The sequence below is a fragment of the Balaenoptera physalus genome (genome assembly GCF_965194825.1).
Source record: "Balaenoptera physalus genome assembly, chromosome: 12".
Lineage (NCBI taxonomy): Eukaryota > Metazoa > Chordata > Mammalia > Artiodactyla > Balaenopteridae > Balaenoptera > Balaenoptera physalus.
Window position 1 is genome coordinate 66,177,672 of NC_138897.1, and position 24,627 is coordinate 66,202,298.

Sequence of the window (24,627 nt, forward strand, 5' to 3'; positions counted from 1 at the left end):
TTTTAGGATTGTTTGTTCTGTTTCTGTGAGAGATATCTTTGAATTTTGATGGGGATTGCATGGAAGCTGTAGATTGCTTTGGGACATTTTAACAATATTAATTCTTTCAATTTATGAGCACAGAATATCTTTCCTTCCATTTATTTGTACCTTCTTCTGTTTCTTTCATCAGTGTCTCATAGTTTTCGGTGTGCAGGTCTATCATGATGAATGCTTAATGCATTTCCAACTTTGGATGTCTGGGTTAAAACTGAGGCTCTAAAGAGAGAAACAGTAATCTCTTTTTTTTTTTTTTTTAATCAGCCATCAATTTTATACACATCAGCGTATACATGTCAATCCCAATCGCCCAATTCAGCACACCACCATCCCCACCCCACCGTGGTTTTCCCCCTTGGTGTCCATACGTTAGAAACAGTAATCTCTTAACCAGCACCAAATTGCTGTTTTTATGAAGTCAACCCACTAGGGAATTTCTTTTTCCCCCCGATTCTTCAGGAATCCAGAACTGTTCTTTGAGTACCTAGAACTCTGTCAAAGGATAACTGTACTAGATTATGGCCATTTCCCATCCTATAAAAATTAGTACTCTCTGTTTCTTGGTAACATACTAATTTTCAATGAAGTGATTGAATTTTTTAATGAAATTACTCCTCAGGTGTGCAATATTGGTGACAGCTATATTAGATATGATTGAAGGATAAATTTGTCTTGCATAAATAAAAATCTCTAAAATACCTGCTATAGACACTAGATTTTAAAGCACTTCTCTATTAATCATTCGACTGTGTAAGTCCTCAGTGCTCTAAGTACATTGAAATACTTTGGAAAAGTGGAGACTTTGAAGCAATGGACCTATTATCTTTGTCCCCCATCTTCAGGATAGCAAAAGAGAATTGTCAACTGTGAAGCAGGACAGAAAGTAAGAGTAGGTATGAGCTCCTCAGATTAGTGGGAAAAGACAGTAGTGAAAATTTACCTGCTGGTCTTCATGATGAATCACAGGAAACTAGAACTGAAAGAGGTAAGTCAGGCAAGTAGTAGGGATAAGGAATGATGGGGACCACTTGGCACCTTGGCAGTTGATTCTCATGTACAGATGAGTCTGATGGTGACTCTGAACCTGAGAAGTGGATGGAGACAGAAGAAGATGGAAGTGTCCAGCTGTATTCTTCATGATAGCCCATCACCAGAGAGTTTGGGCAGAGTTTGGATTACCTGGTGTGAGTCCACAGGTGGCCTGGACATTATTCTTGTGTTCCTCACCTCTATTTCTTTAATAAGCAATTTTCACTGAACTGAGTTTCCACTTTCACTGAAAGTGAGTTTCCATAGTGAAATTGGAGACCTGACAACTTGACACAAACATGGTTCTCTTTGACTCTTCTCTGTAGTTTTATCATGAATTCTGAGGGAGATAAGCCTTGTCAAAAAGAAGGCATGATAGAAAGGCATCAGGAGTATTTATTTAATCATAATACAGAAAAAGAATGAAGAAACTAGGAGACAAAATATGGACCTCAAATGTATGAAGACAAGTTGATTTTTCAGTGATGTTCTACAGTATACTTTAACAAGATTTATTGGAAGACAATGCACAGTACTATAGACACTGCCATTGGCTAGTACGACACTGGTGTTTTAAGTATCCCTAAAATTCCAAGAAGTTAAAACAGTTTAATATAGATGTACTTTGAGAAAGAAGTTCAAGGAGACCGTTATGTGGCTATCATCAAAAAGTCTACAAATAACAAATGTCAATGAGGATGTGTAGAAAAGGGAACCCTCATCGGTAGGAATGTAAATTGGTGCAGCCACTATGGAAAACAGTATGGAGATTCCTCAAAACACTAAAAATAGAACTATCATATGACCCAGGATTCCACTCCTGGATATATATCTGAAGAAAATGAAAACACTAATTCAAAAAGATACATGCACCCCAGTGATCGCAGCAGCATTACTTACAATTGCCAAGTTATGGAAGCAGTCTAAGTGCCCATCAACAGATGAATGAATAAAGAAGATATGGTGTATATATACAATGGAATATTACTCAGCCATAAAAGAGAGTGAAATTCTGCCATTTTCAACAACATGGTTGGACCTAGAGGGTATTATGTTAAATGAAATAAATCAGACAGAGACAAATATAGTATACTATTACTTATATGTGTAACCTAGAAAAATAAGACGAATGAACATAACAAAACAGAAACAGACTCACAGATATAGAGAACAAATTAGTGGTTGCCAGTGGGGAGAGGGAAGAGGGGAGGCAGTATAGGGGTAGGTGATTAAGAGGTACAAATTACTATGTATAAAATAAATAAGCTATAAGGATATATTGTATAGAACAAGGAATATAGCCAAAATTTTATACAATAAGATATTTTATACAATAAAAACTATAAATGGAGTATAACGTTTCATAATTGTAAACCACTATGTAATACCCCTGAAACTTTTATCAACTATACCTCAATAAAAAGTTTTTTTAAGAAAAACAATGTTGATTTACACCAGATGTTGCAATATGATTTACAATGTGCACCTTTGGAAATATACACTAAATCATATGCTAAATATACTTGAATTTATGGTTACCACTAGAATATTTAAATGTGAATGTGACCAAAAATAAGCAAACTCAAATTCTTTGGAATTAAGTGGGGGTTATTAAATTACAGATAAATTTAATTTCTGGAAAAATAAAACTTACCTGGGACCGCAAAAAAATGAATTTCCTAATCTAGCTCATAACTCTTCTTAACAATCTAATACATCTACATTTTGCTGGGGAAGGGTCTGGGAAATACAGTCCCACCATCATTAAGCAGAGGACTAAGTATTTCAGAAAGGTCTGTTTTTCCCATCTTTGTAACCTAACAGAGACATAAACTCTGGAATTCTGCCTTTGTTTCTCTGGCTTTCTTGGTCTCAAGAAAAGACCCCTAGGTCGGGATACAGGTTTTATTTTACTAAACAAATTTATAGACATTTATTTTATTAGGAAAACTGTCTTTGGAACACAAAGGCAGCTGTGATTCTGTTTTGAGGCATAAGCTGTTATGCCTGGAAAATGTGAGGAATAATGGTAAAAACTGAAAGCTTTCTCCCAAAGATTAGGAACAAGGTAAGGATACCTGCTTTTGCTACTTCTATTCAATAGTGTATTGGAAATTTTAGCCAGCACAATTTCGCAAGAAAAAGAAATAAAAGGTATCCAGGGAGAGACCTTCAAGATGGCGGAGGAGTAAGACGTGGAGATCACCTTCCTCCCCACAAATACATCAGAAATACATCTACATGTGGAACAACTCCTGCAGAACACCCACTGACCATTAGCAGAAGACCTCAGACTTCCCAAAAGGCAAGAAACTCCTCATGTACCTGGGTAGGGCAAAAGAAAAAAGAAAAAACAGAGACAAAAGAATAAGGACAGAACCTGCACCTCTGGGAGGGAGCTGTGAAGGAGGAAAAATTTCCACACACTAGGAAACCCCTTCACTGGCAGAGGCGGGGGGAAGCTTCAGAGCCACGGAGGAGACTGCAGCAATAGGGGTGCAGAGGGCAAAGCGGTGATATTCCTGCACAGAGGATCAGTGCTGACCAGCACTCACCAGCCTGAGAGGCTTGTCTCCTCACCCCCTGGGGCAGGTGGGGGCTGGGAGCTGAGGCTCCGGCTTTGGAGGTCAGATCCCAGGGAGAGGACTGGGGTTGGCTGTGTGAACACAGCCTGAAGGGGGCTAGTGCACCACAGCTAGCCGGGAGGGAGTCTCGGGGAAAGTCTGGAACTGCCTAAGAGGCAAGAGACCATTGTTTCGGGGTGCACAGGGAGAGGGGATTCAGAGCACTGCCTAAACGAGCTCCAGAGACGGGCACGAGCCGTGGCCATCAGTGCAGACACCAGAGACGGGCATGAAATGCTAAAACTGCTGCTGCAGCCACCAAGAAGCCTGTGTGCAAGCACAGGTCACTATCCACACCTCCTCTCCCGGGAGCCTGAGTAGCCCGCCACTGCCAGGGTCCCGTGACTCAGGAACAACTTCCCTGGGAGAACACAAGGCGCACCTCAGCCTGTTGCAATGTCATGCTGGCCTCTGCTGCCACAGGTTCACCCTGCATTCCGAACCCCTCCCTCCCCCAGCCTGAGTGAGCCAGAGCCCCCTAATCAGCTGCTACTTTAACCCCATCCTATCTGAGCGAAGTACAGATGCCCTCAGGTGACCTACACGCAGAGGCGGGGCCAAATCCAAAGTTGAACCCCAGGAGCTGTGTGAACAAAGAAGAAAGGGAAATCTCTCCCAGCAGTCTCAGGAGCAGTGGATTAAATTTCCACAATCAATTTGATGTACCTTGCATCTCTGGAATACCTGAATAGACAACGAATCATCCTAAAATTGAGGCGGTGGACTTTGGGAGCAACTGTAGATTTGGGGTTTGTTTTCTGCATCTAATTTGTTTCTGGTTTTATGTTTATTTTAGTTTAGTATTTAGAGTTTATCATCATTGGTAGATTTGTTTATTGATTTGGTTGCTCTTTTCCTTTATATATATATATATATATATATATATATATATATATATATATATATATATATATATATATATTTCCCTTTTTCTCTTTTAGTGAGTGTGTATGTGTATGCTTCTTTGTGTGATTTTTGTCTGTATAGCTTTGCTTTTACCATTTGTCCTAGGGTTGTGTCTGTCCATTTCTTTCTTTTTTTTTTTTCCAGTATAGTTTTTAGTGCTTGTTATCATTGGTGGATTTGTTTTTTGGTTTGGTTGTTCTCTTCTTTCTTTTCTTTTTTTTCTTTTCTTTTTTTATTACTTTTACATTTTTAAAATTTTTAATAATTAAAAAAATTTTTTATTTTAATAACTTTATTTTACTTTTTTTTTTTTGGTTCTTCTTGTCTCTCTTTTCTTCTGAGCCGTGTAGCTGACAGGGTCTTGGTGCTCCAGCTGGGTGTCAGGCCTGTGCCTCTGAGGTGGGAGAGCCGAGTTCAGAACATTGGTCCACCAGAGACCTCCTGGCTACACATAATATCAAATGGCAAAAGATCTCCCAGAGATCTCCATCTCAACGCTAAGACCCAGCTCCACTCAACGACCAGCAAGCTACAGTGCTGGACACCCCATGCCAAACAACTAGCAAGACAGGAACACAATCCCACCCATTAGCAGAGGCTGCCTAAAATCGTAATAAGGCCACAGACACCCCAAAACACACCACCAGATGTGGTCCTGCCCACCAGAAAGACAAGATCCAACCTCATCCACCAGAACCCAGGCACCAGTCCCCTCCACCAGGAAGCCTACACAACCCACTGAACCAGCCTTAGCTACTGGGGGCAGACACCAAAAACAACGGGAACTACGAACCTGCAGCCTGCAAAAAGGAGACCCCAAACACAGTAAGTTAATTAAAATGAGAAGACAGAGAAACACACAGCAGATGAAGGAGCAAGGTAAAAACCCACCAGACCAAACAAATGAAGAAGAAATAAGCAGTCTACCTGAAAAAGAATTCACAGTAATGATAGTAAAGATGATCCAAAATGTTGGAAATAGAATGGAGAAAATACAAGAAACGTTTAACAAGGACCTAGAAGAACTAAAGAACAAACAAACAATGATGAATAGCACAATAAATGCAATTAAAAATTTTCTAGAAGGAATCAATAGCAGAATAACTGAGGCAGAAGAACGGATAAGTGACATGGAAGATAAAGTAGCAGAAAATAACTACCACAGAGCAGAATAAAGAAAAAAGTGTGAGAAGAATTGAGGACAGTCTCAGAGACCTCTGGGACAACATTAAATGCACCAATATTCAAATTATAGGGGTCCCAGAAGAAAAAGAGAAAAAGAAAGGGACTGAGAAAATATTTGAAGAGATTATAGTTGAAAACTTCCCTAATATGGGAAAGGAAATAGTCAATCAAGTCTGAAAAGCACAGAGAGTCCCATACAGGATAAATCCAAGGAGAAACATGCTAAGACACACTATTAAACTATCAAAAATTAAGTACAAAGCAAAAATAATAAAAGCAGCAAGGAAAAAACAAGTACCATACAAGGGAATCCCCATAAGGTTAACAGCTGATCTTTCAGCAGAAACTCCGCAAGCCAGAAGGGAATGGCAGGACATATTTAAAGTGATGAAAGGGAAAAATCTACAACCAGAATTACTCTACCCAGCAAGGATCTCATTCAGATTCGATGGAGAAATTAAAACCTTTACAGACAAGCAAAAGCTAAGAGAATTCAGCACCACCAAACCACCTTTACAACAAATGCTAAAGGAACTTCTCTAGGCAGGAAACACAAGAGAAGGAAAAGAACTACAATAACAAACCCAAAACAATTAAGAAAATGGTAATAGGAACATACATATAGATAACTACCTTAAATGTAAATGGATTAAATGCTCCAACCAAAAGACACAAGCTCACTAAATGAATACAAAAACAAGGCCCATATATATGCTGTCTACAAGAGACCCACTTCAGACCTAGGGACACATGCAGACTGAAAGTGAGGGGATGGAAAAAGATATTCCATGCAAATGGAAATCACAAGAAAGCTGGAGTAGCAATTCTCATATCAGACAAAATAGACTTTAAAATAAAGACTATTACAAGTCACAAAGAAGGACACTACATAATGATCAAGGGATCGATCCAAGAAGAAGGTATAACAATTGTAAAATACTTATGCACCTAACATAGGAGCACCTCAATACATAAGGCAAATGCTAACAACCATAAAAGGGGAAATCTACAGTAATACAATCATAGTAGGGGACTTTAACACCCCACTTTCACCAATGGACAGATCATCCAAAATGAAAATAAGGAAGCACAAGCATTAAGTGATACATTAAACAAGATGGACTTAATTGATATTTATAGGACATTCCATCCCAAAACAACAGAATACACTTTCTTCTCAAGTGCTCATGGAACATTCTCCAGGATAGATCATATCTTGGGTCACATATCAAGCCTTGGTAAATTTAAGAAAATTGAAATCGTATCAAGTATCTTTTCCGACCTCAACACTATGAGACTAGATATCAATTACAGGAAAAAAATCTGTAAAAAATACAAACACATGGAGGCTGAACAATACACTGCTAAATAACCAAGAGATCACTGAAGAAATCAAAGAGGAAATCAAAAAATACCTAGAAACAAATGACAATGAAAAGATGACTATCCAAAGCCTATGGGATGCAGCAAAAGCAGTTCTAAGAGGGAAGTTTATAGCAATACAATCCTACCTCAAGAAACAAGAAACATCTCAAATAAACAGCCTAACCTTACACCTAAACCAATTAGAGAAAGAAGAACAAAAAAACCCAAAGTTAGCAGAAGGAAAGAAATCATAAAGACCAGATCAGAAATAAATGAAAAAGAAATGAATGAAACAATGGCAAAGATCAATAAAACTAAAAGCTGGTTCTTTGAGAAGATAAACAAAATTGATAAACCATTAGCCAGACTCATGAAGAAAAAAAGGGAGAAGACTCAAATCAATAGAATTAGAAATGAAAAAAGAGAAGTAACAACTGACACTGCAGAAATACAAAGGATCATGAGAGATTACTACAAGCAACTATATGCCAATAAAATGGACAACCTGGAAGAAATGGACAAATTCTTAGAAAAGCACAACCTTCTGAGACTGAACCAGGAAGAAATAGAAAATATAAACAGACCAGTCACAAGCACTGAAATTGAAACTGGTTAAAAATCTTCCAACAAACAAAAGCCCAGGACCAGATGGCTTCACAGGCGAATTCTACCAAACATTTAGAGAAGAGCTAACACCCATCCTTCTCAAACTCTTCCAAAATATAATAGAGGGAAGAATGCTCCCAAACTCATTATACGAGGCCACCATCACCCTGATACCAAACCAGACAAAGATGCCACAAAAAAAGAAAACTACAGGCCAATATCGCTGATGAACATAGATACAAAAGTCCTGAACGAAATACCAGCAGACAGAATCCAACAGCACATTAAAAGAGTCATACACCATGATCAAGTGGGGTTTATCCCAGGAATGCAAGGATTCTTCAATATATGCAAATCAATCAATGTGATAAACCATATTAACAAATTGAAAGAGAAAAACATATGATCATCTCAATAGATGTAGAAAAAACTTTTCACAAAATTCAACACCCATTTATGATAAAAACCCTCCAGAAAGTAGGCATAGAGGGAACTTACCTCAACATAATAAAGGCCATATACAACAAACCCACAGCCAACATCGTTCTCAATGGTGAAAAAGTGAAACCATTTCCTCTAAGATCAGGAGCAAGACAAGGTTGTCCACTCTCACTACTGTTATTCAACATAGTTTTGGAAGTTTTAGCCTCAGCAATCAGAGAAGAAAAAGAAATAAAAGGAATCCAAATTGGAAAAGAAGAAGTAAAGCTGTCACTGTTTGCAGAATGACATGATACTATACATAGAGAATCCTAAAGATGCTACCAGAAAACGCCTAGAGCTAATCAATGAATTTGGTAGAATAGCAGGATACAAAATTAATGCACAGAAATCTCTTGCATTCTTATACACTAATGATGAAAATTTTGAAAGAGAAATTAAGGAAACACTCCCATTTACCATTGCAACAAAAAGAATAAAGTACCTAGGAATAAACCTACCTAAGGAGACAAAAGACCTGTATGCAGAAAACTATAAGACACTGATGAAAGAAATTAAAGATGATACAAACAGATGGAGAGATATACCATGTTTTTGGATTGGAAGAATCAACATTGTGAAAATGACTACACTACCCAAAGCAGTTCAGTGCAATCCCTATCAAACTACCAATGGCATTTTTCAAAGAACTAGAACAAAAAATTTCACAATTTGTATGGAAACACAAAAGACCCCGAATAGCCAAAGCAATCTTGAGAAAGAAAAACGGAGCTGGAGGAATCAGGCTCCCTGACTTCAGACTATACTACAAAGCTACAGTAATCAAGACAGTTTGGTACTGGCACAAAAACAGAAATATAGATCAATGGAACAGGATAGAAAGCCCAGAGATAAATCCACACACATATGGTCACCTTATTTTTGATAAAGGAGGCAAGAATATACAATGGAAAAAAGACAGCTTCTTCAATAAGTGGTGCTGGGAAAACTGGACAGCTACATGTTAAAGAATGAAATTAGAACACTCCCTAACACCATACACAAAAATAAACTCAAAATGAACTAAAGACCTAAATGTAAGGCCAGACACTATAAAACTCTTAGAGGAAAACATAGGCAGAACACTCTGTGACATAAATCACAGCAAGATCCTTTTTAACCCACCTCCTAGAGAAATGGAAATAAAACCAAAAATAAACAAATGGGACCTAATGAAACTTAAAAGCTTTTGCACAGCAAAGGAAAACATAAACAAGACGAAAAGACAACCCTCAGAATGGAAGAAAATATTTGCAAACGAAGCAACCGACAAAGGATTAATCTCTAAAATATACAAGCAGCTCATGCAGCTCAATATCAAAAAAACAAATAACCCAATCCAAAAATGGGCAGAAGACCTAAATAGACATTTCTCCAAGGAATATATACAGATTGCCAACAAACACATGAAAGGATGCTTAACATCACTAAGCATTAGAGAAATGCAAATCAAAACTACAATGAGGTATCACCTCACACCAGTCAGAATGGCCATCATCAAAAAACTACAAACAATAAATGCTGGAGAGGGTGTGGAGAAAAGGGAACTCTCTTGTACTGTTGGTGGGAATGTAAATTGATACAGCCACTATGGAGAACAGTATGGAGGTTCCTTAAAAAACTAAAAATAGAACTACCATGCGACCCAGCAATCTCACTACTGGGCATATACCCTGAGAAAACCATAATTCAAAAAGAGTCATGTACCACAATGTTCATTGCAGCTCTGTTTACAATAGCCAGGACATGGAAGCAATCTAAGTGTCCATCGACAGATGAATGGATAAAGTAGATATGGCACATATATACAGTGGAATATTAGCCATAAAAAGAAACAAAATTGAGTTATTTGTATTGAGGTGGATGGACCTAGAGTCTGTCATACAGAGTGAAGTCAGTCAGAAAGAGAAAAACAAATACCATATGCTAACACATATATATGGAATCTAAAAAAAAAAAATGGTTTTGATGAACCTAGGGGCAGGACAGGAATAAAGACACAGACATAGAGAATGGACTTGAGGACGTGGTGAGAGGGAAGGGTAAGCTGGGACGAAGTGAGAGAGTGGCATAGACATATATACACTACCAAATGTAAAATCAGTAGCTAGTGGGAAGCAGCCACATAGCACAGGGAGATCAGCTCGGTGCTTTGTGACCACCTAGAGGGGTGGGATAGGGAGGGTGGGAGGGAGACGTAAGAGGGAGGAGATATGGGCATATATGTATATGTATAGCTGTTTCACTTTGTTATAAAGCAGAAACTAACCATTGTAAAGCAATTATACTCCAATAAAGATGTTTAAAAAAAATCCAGATTGGTAAGAAAGAAGTAAAATTATTTCTATTTGGAGATGACATGATTTTATATAGAGACAATCCTATAGAATAAAAAAAAATCACTATTAGACCTAATAAACAAATTCAGCAAAGTTTAGGATACAATATAAAATTACTACAATCAGTTGTATCTCTATACAACTAGTAACAAACATTTGCGAAGGAAATTAACAATTCTATTTACAGTAGTAGTAAGTAGTTAGGTATAAATTCAACCAAGAGATATAATACTTGTACTCTGAAAACAACAGATTTCATTATATTCAAAATAAGTATATTGCTTGAAGAAATTAAAGAAGACCTAAACTAATGTAAAGACATCCTGTGTTTATGAATAAGAAGACTTAATATTATTAAGATGGCAATACTCCATAAAGCAATCTACATATTCGGTGCAATTCCTGTCAAAATTCCTCTTGCCTTTCTTTGCAGAAATGGAAAAGCTGGTTCTAAATTCATATGTAATTACAGGGGATCCAGAATGGGCAAAACAGTCTTGAAAAACAAGGTGAAGTACTCACAGTTCTCAATTTCAAAACTTACTACAAAGCTACAGCAAGCAAGACCATGTGGTACTGACCCAAGGATAAACATACAGACCAATTAACTGTAATCAAGAGTCCAGAAATAAACCTATATATCTATGACCAATCTATTTTCAACAAGGGTGTCAAGATCATTGAATGTGGAAATAATAGTCTTTTCAACACAAGGTCCTAGAACAACTGGATAACCACATTCAAAAGAATGAAGTTGGACACTTATCTCATACCATCTAGAAAAATTAACTCAAAATGGGTCAAAGGCATAAATATAGGAGCTAAGACTATAAAACTCTTAGAAGAAAACATAGGAGCAAATTTTCATGACCTTGAATTTGGCAATGGATTCTTAGATATGACACCAAAATCACAAACAACAAAAGAAAAAGTAGATACATGGAATTTCATCAAAATTTAAAACTTTTGTGCATCAAAAAGCACTATCAAGAAAGTGAAAGTATGGCTCACAGAATGGGAGAAAAATTTGCTATTCATATACATGATAAGGATCTAGTATCTAGAATATGTAAAGAACTCCTATAACTTGAGAACAAAAAGACAAGCAGTCCAACTATAAAACGGGATGAATAGATGTTTCTGCAAAGAAGATATACAAATGATGAATAAGCACATGAAAAGTCGTCATCAGCGAAATGCAAATCAAAACTGCAATGAGTTGCCATTTCATACCCACTAGGAAGGCTAGAATCAAAAAAACCCAGAAAACATCAAGTGTTGGTGAGCATATGGAGAAATTGAAACCCTTAGACATAGCTGGTGGGAATGTAAAATGGTGCAGTCACTATGGAAAACAGTTTGTCCGTTCCTCAAGAAATTAAATGTAGAATTACCATATGATCCAGCAATTCCACTTCTAGGTGTATTCCCAAAAGAATTGAAACATAAGTACGCATAAAATTTTGTACACAAAATGTTCATAGCACTATTCATTATAGTCAAAAAGTGGAAACAGCCCAAATGTCCTTCAACTGATGAAGGGATAAGCAATTTGGTACATCAACACAATGAAATGAAACCATGAAAGCAAATAAAGTGCTGTACATGGTACAACAATGAACCTTGAAAACAGTATATTAAATGAAAGAAACCAGATGCAAAAGGTCACATATTGTATGATTCTGTTCATATGAAATATACAGAAGAGGGCAATCCATAGAGACAGAAAGCAGCTTAGTAGTTGCCAGAAGCTGGGGGAAAGGGGAGTGGAGAATGACTGCTTAATGGATATGAGGTTCCTTGTGGTGGTGGTGTGAGGAAAATGTTCTGGAGCCAGTTAGTGGTGATGGTTGCACAACATTGTGAATGTACTAAAACGCACTAAATTGTACACTTAAATGGTTAAATGGTAAATTTTATGCTATGTGAATCTTACCTTCATTTTTTAAAATGTGAAGAAGCCTGAAAAACTGTAATTGGGGGGTATACCAACTTTGAGCCCTAATAGTCACAAATAATAATTCTGAATTTTGGTTTGAGTGGTTTTGTTTCAGAATTGTTCAGTGTTTTTATTTCTTTTAAAACGGCACAACACTGCTACAAGTTACTACATTTTGTACCAAGTGGTAAACCCTGAAGTTGTCTCTTTATATTTGTGTAATTAAAAGATTAAAAACATGAACAGTGAAAAGAATTTCTTCTGTTTAAGGCAGTGCGAGGCAGACTACAGTCTGCGGCCTGTTTTTGTTCAGCCCACCAAAAAGAAATGTTTTTTACATTTTTTAATACTGGTAAAAACAACAGAAGAATAAATAATATTTCTTGACGTATAAAAATTACATGAAATTCAGATTTCAGTGTCCATAAGTAAAGCTTTATTAGAATATAGTCCGTTCGTTTGGTTATGGGTTGTCAGTGACTATTTTCCTGCTACGTCAGCAGAGTTGAAGAGTTGCAACAAACACCATGAAACAGCACGTAAAACATTGACTAGCTTAAACTGGTTTTGCCTCCTTAAATAGGTTATTGATTAATCAAATTGAAACAGCACCAGCTTAAACTGGTTTTGCCTCATTAAATAGGTTGTTGATTAATCAAACCCTGAGTCATTTTACAGAGACAGCACTGCACATATGCAAGAGGGAGCCCATGTCTCCAGGATAACCCCAGAACCAACAATCTTCAGTCCACGGAACTTGGAGAATAAAATTGTTACCCCGGAGCCCTTTACAAAGCAAGGAGTCCTTCAATGAGGAAAATCTGGCTTCCAGCAGCAGGAGTAGTTTCTATGGACTAATTCAAGACTAAGCCAGTCAGCTTCCGGGTTTGAAATTCCCCTAACCCCTTAATTTTTGCCTCAAACCCTGGACCTATGAAACAGGTTTGAGAGCCTTGCCTCCTGTCTCCTTGCCGGTCAACCTGGCAATAAAGGTCTTTCTCTTCTCAAAAGCAGGTGCTATAGTTTTGGCTTCTGCAAGCATCAGTAGTGAGCTCGGTAACTACCACGTAGGATGTTCTTATCACTTTACACTGCTGCTCAGCACGCTACAAATTGCAGTGACATTTATAGCAACAGCATTTTGAGTGCCATGCGTATTGCAGGACTGTGACTTTATTACCAGTCTATCCCCATCATGTCAAAACAAGAAAAGAAGAAAAGAACGGACTTTGTTGCTCTTTCAAAGCACAGTGGAATGTGGATTATTTTGAATTAGATGCAAAGCACTGTGTTTATTATACAGTGACCCTACAGGCATACCTCGTTTTATTGTGCTTTGCAGATGCTGTGTTTTTTACAGACTGAAGGTTTGTGGCAACCCTGCCCACATAAGATGGCAAACCTAGTCAATAAGTGTTGTGTGTGTTCTGACTGCCCCACCAACAGGCCGTTCTCCATCTCTCTCCCTCTCCTCGGGCCTTCCTATTCCCTGAGACATATCAGTATTGAAATTAGGCCAATTACTAACCAACAGTGGCCTCTAAATGTTCAAGTGAAAGGAAGAGTCAAACTTCATCGTTGTCTTGTTTTAAGGAATTGCCATGGCCACCCCACCCTTCAGCAGCCAGCACCCTGACCAGCCAACAAGCATCAACATCCAGGCAAGACCCTCCACCAGCAAAAAGATTGCTCTTTTTTAATACGTTTTTTTAAAAAATTAATTTATTTATTTTTGGCTGTGTTGGGTCTTCGTTTCTGTACGAGGGCTCTCTCTAGTTGCGGCAAGCGGGGGCCACTCTTCATCGCGGTGCACGGGCCTCTCACTATCGCGGCCTGTCTTGTTGCGGAGCACAGGCTCCAGACGCGCAGGCTCAGTAGTTGTGGCTCACGGACCCAGTTGCTCCACGGCATGTGGGATCTTCCCAGACCAGGGCTCGAACCCGTGTCCCCTGCATTGGCAGGCAGATTCTCAACCACTGCACCACCAGGGAAGCCCAAGATTGCTCTTTTTTGAAGGCTCAGATGATGGTTAACATTTTTCAGCAATAAAATATTTTTAAATTAAGGTATGTACATTGTTTTTTTAGACATAATGCTATTGCACACTTAATAGACTACAGTATAGTATAAACATAACTTTTATATGCACTGAGAAACAAAAAATTCATGTGACTTGCTTTATTGTGATACTCATTTTATTGCTGTGGTCTGGAACCGAATCCCTGATGTCTCTGAGGTAGGTCTGTATAGGCTTTGCTAAAAAAATACAATATACATCAACATTACCAAACAGTTATCATAATAGTCCCAACTCACAGGAGAGCAAACAGTCAGAAAAATTACCACACTTAAAGTGGAATATCTCATCACAGATAAATTTTTTCACAAAAAGAAACAAAAAAATGAGGCTGTGACCAAAGTAAGTTTCTGAATGGCTCATTTGTTAGTCAAGCAAGGAAAGTCATTTACTGATGGTGAGTTAGTTGAATCATCTTTGATTGTAGCAGCCAACAAAATTAGTACAGAGAAAATAAACTTGTTTAAGATTGTAATCCTTTTGATGAGAACAGTTGCTTGGAGAGTAGAGGATGTTGGGAGCAACATCAGTGGTCAGTTTTTCTTTTGAAAAGAAAATGATCAAGAGGCTTTCCTTAACTCTTGGTGAACTGACAGATGTGACAAATGCTCAGTTTTTGTTATTTGAAGAGTCAGTGCCACGTATGAAGTAACTGAAGAATTAGCCTCTGAATAGTCTGCATGAAACAACTACCAGCAAGAATATTTTCAAAGTTGAGAAGACCCTAATTAGTACAACATGAAGCAGCAGATGCTAAAATGTGTTGCAACTAAGGCAGTAAAAATGTGTCTGCAGCAGAGAGGCTTAGTTGTACAACTTTTAAAAGCTTGTGAAAATGTAAGGTGTTTAAATCCCATGGTTATTCTATTCATCAGCCGGTATTTTGCAAAAAATAGTTTAACCTACCATGTGTTATTGAACTAGTAACATCAATAGTGAACTTCATTTGCTGTCATGAATTTAACTATCATCAGTTCGAAAAAAATTTTTCCAGAAATAGATTAATATCCTGAATTGCACTACTTTACAGCAGTTTGATGACTTAGTGGTAAAAATGTAATTGTGATTTTTTTGAGCTCAGGACACAGATTGAAATTTTTCTAAATACGAAGAACCACTTTCAACCACATTTTCAAAAACTGAATGGCTTTAGAAAGTAGCTTTTGCTGCAGATTTTTTCACATTGTGGAAATGTGTTTTCTGTTTTGTCGTATAAGTACTACATAATCTCAATTTTTCCTCTTGGCCTGCAAAGCCTAAAATATTTACTATCTGGCCCTTTACAGAAAGTCTCCTGATGCCTAGTTTAAGACATTAGAATCAGAGAATTCCATGTATTTTTACTGAGCAGTAATTTTGCACTTAATTACAAATGTTTCAATGATTTTTTTTAAGAGTGCTTCATCTTAAGTAAGAAATCAGTAGAGTTAGTTTGTAATCTTGGATTTCACATTTTTTTGCACCAAAGCATTTACTGCAGTGATTTTTAAAAATAAACAGATCAGCTGAAAACCTAAAAAACGCATGTGAGCCATGGAGATATGTACAGTAAAAATGGTAATAAATATGTACTTTAAAATATTGAGTATATCACTTTATATATAGTTTTTACTTGCTCTATTGGCTATAGTCCTAGCAATTTTTCATGTTTCCCTTTAATAACTATTTAGAGAATTTTATTTTGATAGACTGTCCTAAGTAAATTAGCAGATAACGGTTGTCATCAAATTGCAATGATAGGCAGTATAATTATCACTTTGTAGTATTAGGAAGTGACAAACGAAAATTCATTCCATTTATCATTACTTTGTGATGTATTAGTGGATTAGGAAATAACTTTATAAATATATTATTGCATAAAAAACTAGTACCCTGAAAAACCTGTGTAAAAATTTAATTTTTCTACCCCAAATAATATTTTGGTTTTAACTCTCGCTCATGTGCTTCATTTTGAATTAATACATAAAATTGCACTCTGTTTTAACTTTTTATTTTATAGGCTGGCCTATTATTTTGTGCATTGGAGGCCTAAAAGGACCAAAGTAATATTTCTCACAGATTCTTAAAGCTGCAGTAGAAAGACTTGTCTCCACCTCTTTTGGTGAGAAGAGTTTGTAGCTCTGCTGGAGGCTGGTTTTTATCTGACAGAAGCAATAAGCCCTGTTCAATAACTTTAAAATATTGGAAGAGGCATGAGAGACCATGCAGTAAGTCTCTCATTTTACAAACGAGGACATTTGTTCTTTATTCAAAAAGCAAACATAATTTTAAAATATGTCTTAATTTTAAAAAAACTCAACTTTTTAAAAAAGATTGAAGTCCACTTTCCAGACCAAGTACAATGTAAAAATTTCCAGTACATAGTATATTGTCTAACATATACTGCCATGTTCATGGCGCAGATTATTCAATACTATTAATATGCCAACTCCCTTGCTTACAGCAGAAACTAACACAACACTGTAAAGCAACTATACTCCAATAAAAATTTTTATAAAGATGCCAACTCTTTCCCCAAATTGTTCTATATGTGTAACATAATTCCAATCAAAATCCCAGTAGGGGCTTCCCTGGTGGCGCAGTGGTTGAGAATCTGCCTGCCAATGCAGGGGATACGGGTTCGAGCCCTGGTCTGGGAAGATCCCACATGTCGTGGAGCAAGTGGGCCCATGAGCCACAGCTACTGAGCCTGCGCGTCTGGAGCCTGTGCTCCACAACAGGAGAGGCCGCGATAGTGAGAGGCCCGCGCACCGCGATGAACAGTGACTCCCGCTTGCCACAACTAGAGAAAGCCCTCGCACAGAAATGAAGACCCAACGCAGCCAAAAATAAATAAATAAATAGATAAATTAAAAAAAAAAAAAAATCCCAGTAGTTGTTTTTAAGAAATTGATATGCTGACTCTAAAGTTTGTAAAGAAATGCATAACATCTAGAATAGCCAGAATAGTTTTTAAATATAATACAAAGGTAGAGGACTTACCTGATTTCAAGACTTGAAACTATAGTAATTAAGACAGTGTGGTATTATTGTCATAGGATAGAAATAGGAATCGATGGATAAACATAGAGATCAATGGAAAAGAATATACAGTCCAGAAATAGATGCACATATATATGGCCAATTGATTTTTTTAAAGATACCAAGATAATTCAGTGGGGAAATAATAAATTTTTCAACACATGTTGTTGAATATCCCCTTGGATAAAAATTAACCTTGACCTTACCTCATACCATATATTAAAGTGAACTAATGAGCGATAGAACTAAATCTAAAAGCACTCTAAAATTTTAGAAAAAAATATAAGAAAATCTTTGCAACCTTGGGGTAGGCAGAGGTTTCTTAAGACACCAAAAACATGGGTCATTAAAGAAAAAAGTGATAAATTAGGCTTCATCAAAATTAAAATTCTCTGCTCTTCAAAAAAAAAAACACACACACACAAATAAGAAAATGCAAAGATAAGCCACAGACTGGGAGGAAATGTTTATTGAACCTGATAAAGGACTTGTATTCAGAATATATAAAGAATTCTTATACTTCAGTAATAAGACAAATGATCCAGTTTAAAATGGGTTAGAGATTTAAATGAACACTTCACCAAGGAAGATACACAGATGCCAAGTGAGCACAGGAAGCAGCTCAATGTCATTAGTCCTCAGGGAGAGAAGACACCTCTGCATACCTACTGGGATATCTTCATTAGAAGCTTAAAAATACCACGTGTTGGGTTGGTTATGAGGCAACCAAAACTCTCACTCACTGCTGGTGAACATGTAAAATAGTATAACCACTTTGGGAAACAGCTTGGCAATTTCTTATAAAGTCAAATATACCCTTACCATGTGACCCAGCTATTCCACTTCTAAGTATTTTCTCCAAGGAAAAAACACCTATGTTCAAAGACCTATACAGTAACGTTCATAGCAGGTTCACCCCTTACAGCCCCAAACAGGAAACAACTCAAGTGTCTTGGAAGACAGTCTGGCAATTTCTTCTGAAACTAAACGTACTCTTACCATATGACCCAGCGGTTATGCTCCTTGGTATTTACCCAAAGGAGTCGAAAACTTAACGTCCACATAGAAACCTGCATGTGGATGTTTATAGCAGCTTTATTCATAATCGCCAAATCTTGGGAGCAACCAAGATGTCCTTCAGTAGGTGGATGGATTAATGAACTGTGGTCCATCCAGACACTGGAATATTATTCAGCACTAAAAAGAAATGAGCTATCAAACCACAAAGAGATGTGGAGGAAACTTAAGTGTATATGACTAAGTGAAAGAAGCCAGTCTGAAAAGGTTATCTACTGTATGATTCCAGTTATGTGACATTCAGGAAAAGGCAAAAATATGGAGACAGTAAAACGATGAGGTTGGTAAGGGCTGCAGTGATGGGGGTTAGGGAAGGAGATGGGTAGGAGGAGCACAGAAAAAAGTCTTTAAAAAAATGAATAAAATTAAAAATGTAATAATTTTTTTAAAAAAGAAAACTATGCTTTGCTCTTGTATAGCAGATCAAGAATTATGGTGTTTATGTCTTCTTTTAGAGGTTGTGTTAGTCTGCTTAGGCTGCCATAACAGAATACCACAGACTGGGTGGCTTAAACCGTGGAAATTCATTTTCTCACAGATTTGGAGGCATAAAGTTCAAGGTGTTGTCAGGGTTGGTTTCTGGTGAGGGTCTCTCCTCGGCTTTCAGAAGGCACCTTTTGTGTGTCCTCACGCGGCCCTCCCTTTGAGCGCACGCACAGAGAAAGAGCACCAGCAAAGGCACTATATCTGCCAAATTTGCATCTGCAGCATGTGGACTTAACACCTGTCTCATAAAGTTAACTGGAGAATTAAAATTATGTATGAAAGTGTTTGGCAAAGTACCTGGGACAGAATGAGGCCTCAATAAATAGGCATTATAACTATTATCAATGTTATCCCCTACAAGGAAACTCTTAAAAAGATCTTTGTATGAATCTGCCTATCCGAACAAGAACTAGATATCAATAGTATTGATTTATAATCATTTCAATTTCTTCCACTTTCTGATTTGAAATTATTTAAGCAAAATAGTTAACAAAAAAGTCATATATTTAAAATTTGCTATCGATGGAGGGAGAAATAAGACGTAACACTTTAATAAACAAATTAATTTCTTTTGATTGAAGTGCAAAAAGAAATCCAATTCTACATTATCTGAGTAGCTAAGGAGCTCTTCAATATTTGTGACATAGTCTTGCTCACCTAATTGTTTGGGCACAGCTACATAAAACCTTTTAAAAATTCTATGCACATCACAAGTTTAAAAGTATTGGTTTTATCTATGCAGAAAGGATAAAAGAGGAAAAGGACTTTGCTTTACTACATACCAAAGAAGGCTACCAACCCTGAATATTTTACTTCAAAAGCTTATTTCAAAATACTAAAGAAAAAAAAAGAAAAAGTCAGGGGAGTGTTTTTTACTTGGAGTCTGCAGTAAAGGGCTACTACTGCTGCCATAGCAACCGGCTTGCTAGGTGGCTTTGCAAAGGAAGCGTCTCTCCAGACCAGCTGCCAACCTCATTTGCATCTTTCTCAGTGAAGTTGCTTCCAAAATGTTTCTAGAACATTGATCTCAATTTCATGAAACCTCAGTTATGACCTCCTCTCTATCCCACAACCAACTCCCTTACTCCACAAAATTCAAACTTAGCTCTCCCCCTCCCCTCCTGCCCTGGTAGAAGATAGTGATTTATCATGTCATGAATCAAAGACTGCCAATGAACTAGGAGTCAGCCCTCTTGCATCTTAAAATAGAATCCTTGGCAGAGACCCGTTCAAGATTTTAGTTTTGAGACACTGCTCCCGATTATTGAAACTAAGGCCGGTCCTTAGAGAATGGAAGTAGGAAGGAATAGTGGTTGGGGGCTTAGGCTCTGCAGTTAGATACACCTGATGCCAAAGGTCAGGTTCTCCCTGCCCCACCTCCTCTCACAGCCACACTCCCTCTCCCTACTCCCCACTCCCCATGGAAAAAACTCTGAGGCAGAGATTTTTATGCAGGAGTTTACTGGGGAGAGAGCGCCACCTGTAAAGGAAAGGGAAGCAGGACCGGGCAGAGGGAGAAGTTCAACTGCAATTCATTTGCAGTAGAGGCTTGGCTGACCCTGCAGGGTGCTCTGGAGGTGCTACAGCCCTTCAGGGTTGGCCTCCGTTTGCCAGAAATTTGAATTGGCAAAATCAGTCACAGAGACTTGTAGCTCAAGGTCATTAGGACTGTAGTAGCTCAGAGGTCCCACAGGTCTGCTAGCACCTGTAGAACCTTCACCTGGCGGTGCAGACAGTTCTGGGCTATGTGAATGTGCCGGGACGAGGAGAACCGTGCATCTCAGATGGGGCCAGGTGTGCAGTATAACGAGGACACCTGTTCTCCTTGCACGTAGCTCCAGAAATAACTCCAGACTTTTGCTGAGCACTTCAGAGTTTGATGCTGAAGTTGTAAAGAATTACTCAAAGGTGTTCTTCCAGAGAGGGAACCCCTAGGGCCTGGGTCTCTCTGTGCCTGCTTTCTGATCAGGAATTCCAGTTAATAATTGATAAAGATGTGATTTTTGTGTGCCATTCACATTGGTCTATTTAACAGTGCTTTGAGCTTACTGTTGAGCTTATCATATTGGGATTTTTTTTTTGCAAAATGAGTGTAATTTTCCCTAAATTCATGTATGTGAAAATAAGGGAAGTTGCTTGTGGGCTGACTCAAATTGTTCTACATAAAAATACTGTTAAAGATACAGCAAAGTTATTCTAGTACCTTAGTTTTATTTTTGTTTTTGTTTTTTGTGTTTTGCTTTTGAAACTTTAAGCCAAGTCCTTTATGAAGAGCATAAAAGTGAAAAATGGTATGCTTTTAAAAAAAGAATCACTGTATATAAAATGTTTGAAAATTTTAATTTTATTTCACATGTGCAGACACACAGGTTGGAGAAATACAGCAACGTGAACTAAATTTTGTAAATACTCCACTTCTTTACACTGTTGCGCTGCCAGTGCATATTGTACAAAAGAAAATGGTTTCATAAATTAATTGATTCAAAAGCAGGTGCCAATGTTTTAACATTTTTTATTTTAAAAATTAATTTTATATAATGAAATTTTTTTTAAAGGTTGCTGGGCAGCTTCTGATGCATCAAGTTAGATCAAGCCTCACTTGAAGGCTGCTAATTATTGGGTTAGTTTTCCACTGCTGCTGAACAAATTCCCACAAACTCAAGGCTTAAAACAGCATCCATGTTATAGTTCACTGTTCTGCAGATCAGAAGGTTGGATGAGCTTGGCTGGGTCCTCTGCTTGAGTTCACCTCTGAACTCTTATCTGGTTTGCTCAGTTGTAGGCCTGAGGTTCCTGTTTCCTTGCTGGCTGTTGGCCAGGGGTCACTCAGTCCCAGAGGCCAGTCTGCAATCTCTGTGCATTGTCCTCTCTGTCTTCAAGGCCAGCAAATGGTGTAGAATCTTCTCCTGCCTCTTCTCTTTCTGGTGTCCTCTTCTGCTACCAGCTGATGAAAACCTGATACTGTAAAGGGCTCTTGTTAGGTTAGGTCCACCCAGATAATCTCCCTATGTTAAGTTCAGTTGATTATCAACCTTAATTACATCTGCAGGATCTCCTTTGCCATGTAACATAAGGTAATCGGAATAAAACCAGGGGTGGAAGGTCATGGGACCATCTTAGGACTCTGCCCTTCACAGTTCATGTAAAGAACCCAGCAGAATGCTGAAGTGACATACACTGTCTCCAACCCACTGGCTTCCTTTTTGGTGCCTGGGGACCAAATAGCAACTTTTCCTTGATCCCTGGAGGGACTGATCATCGTGAATCTACCCACAGAGTCCTAAGAAATTTTTCTTGGTGAGCAGACCCCTGCATTTTGTGGGGGGTTATCAGACACTCCTGCAGACAGAGGTGTGATGATATGGCAGTCAGGGCCTTTGAGACTGAGACTCCCCACCTGTCAACCCATAGGACATCATCTGTTGAGTGAACACTTTGGACGTCAGTGGGTAGGGGCACTTGTACCAAATGCTGACCCACTCAATGGTGCCAAATGGCAGTGAAATTTGCCTCACCAGCACTTCTTCCCCAATGCTCTTCCTGATCAGGAGCGTCCCCTGTGGCACTTACGGGATGGGGAAGTACAAGCATACAGCACATCAATTCCTCCTAGACATTCAAATATAGATGCAACTGTAGTACATTGATTTGGCTCAAACGCCCTGTGGACAAGTTTATGTTAGCTTCTTTTTCCCTGCGAGATCCCTGCCCAAACCCCATCAAGTGAGCTTCTCCCTAAAGGGCCAGGTATGATGGTCACTTGAGTGCCTGTATTCAAAAGAGCCATAAAAGTTTTGAGGCGCTGCCACCAAAGTTCCCCAGCATACTTAGATGGGTATGTTTGAGGACAGGGAGACCTTTGTCCCACCTCTAATCATTTTTTTTCCTTAAAGCATCTGAGGGCCAGGAGGAGGGAGATGGAGGGATCAGAGGAGAGAGCTGCTCTGGGCCAGTAAGCAAGCACATTTACTTTCAGTTTCAAGTGGCTTCCTGTTCAGACTCAAGCAAGCTGTTTTTGATTTTGGCTCACGGGAAACTATGTCCTCACTGTTGGCACCATTTATTTTAGCTCTGGGGACCCTTTGACTCAACAGCCAAGCCACATTGCCTTCTGGCTGGGTTTACAGGGCATGATAACCTCCCTTCCTCCTCCTGCCTGGAGGAGAGTGGGCAATAGGCAGTGCACCATTTGGAAGGCTTCTTCAATTCTTGCCACTCAGCCTCTAAATATTCATTAAGAGCTAAGGCAGTGAGAGACCCTTACTCCCCACCCATCACTACTTGGCAAGAGTATTCACTTCCCAATCCCAGGAATTCGTCCTATCCCAGCCCTTGGAAATTTTTGTTCCTCTTCCAGAAAGCCATGACTCTATCAGAATCCTATCCTCTCACCAAAACTGTCAAGAACTGGGCAGGGTCTGAGATTTTACCCTGATTACAAGCCAACAAGTTAGCCTGTTAGCCTGCTTTGAGAGATCTGCTGTACAACATTGTACTTAACAGCTGACAATACTGTATTGTACACTTAAAAATTAAGAGCGTAGGTCTCATGTTAAGTGCTCTTACCACAATAAAATAAAATAAAAATTGTAAAGAACCAAAAGAAAAAAAAAAAAAGGAGGAGGAGAAGAGGAAAAAAAATCCCTTCCCAAGGTCTTTATACTCTTCTTTTTTATCAGGGAAATAGAGGCATGATGGTTATGAAGCTAGGCTCTAAAGGCACACCTCCTAGATTTGAATCCTAGGTTTTCCATCTTGTTAGCTGTGTGACCTTGGACAAATTACATAACAGCTCTTTGACTCCATTTCCCCAACTGTAAAATGGGGATAATAGTATCTTTTATAAGGGTGCTATGAGGATTAAAGATGTCAATCCATGTAAAGACACTTAGGCCCTGGCACTCAATAAATGTTACTACTGCATGAGATGCTAAATAAATATTTTAAACAATGACTCGTACGGAACATATAAACCAATTAAATCTTTGTTCCTAAAGGAACAGAACATTCATGTAAGTATAGTTCTGTCATTTATTTTCATCTACTGGCCAAGCAACAATAATGGTGGATGTACATGTATGGTTTCTTAACAGGAAGGAATAGGGCTCAGGTTGATTGAGTGCCTACTGTTTGCTCAGCACACTGTAGATAGTTTTACCTAGATTGATTGTTTTACTGTATTCTCACAACAAGCCTGCAAATTGGGCATTTTACCCCCATTTTTCCTTAGGATGAAACTTGCCCAAGGTTAGTAATTTGTTCCAAATCACAGCACCTAGCAGGTCTGGATGTGAATTCAGGTCTGTCTGACTACAGCATACAATATATCGACACAGGTGTCCACAGATACTCTGGACGCTGCCACCTAATTTCCTGGGTCCACCAGAAAGAGGACAAATGGAAATCATTATAGTTGAAGGAGTTCAGTGCCAGTAAGAGCCAAGTTATTCATAG

The 24,627-nt window shown here is 38.3% G+C and overlaps 2 long non-coding RNA genes across 2 annotated transcripts in view; one reads left to right on the top strand and one right to left on the bottom strand.

Annotated features, from left to right (window-relative positions):
• LOC309640278 overlaps positions 1 to 24,627 on the bottom strand; it is a 711,494-nt gene that overhangs the window by 432,515 nt on the left and 254,352 nt on the right. The window lies entirely within an intron of this gene.
• On the top strand, positions 4,604 to 23,847 carry LOC309640276. Its single transcript, XR_014252154.1, has 2 exons — positions 4,604 to 17,162; positions 17,476 to 23,847. It is a non-coding gene; the product is annotated as an uncharacterized lncRNA (long non-coding RNA).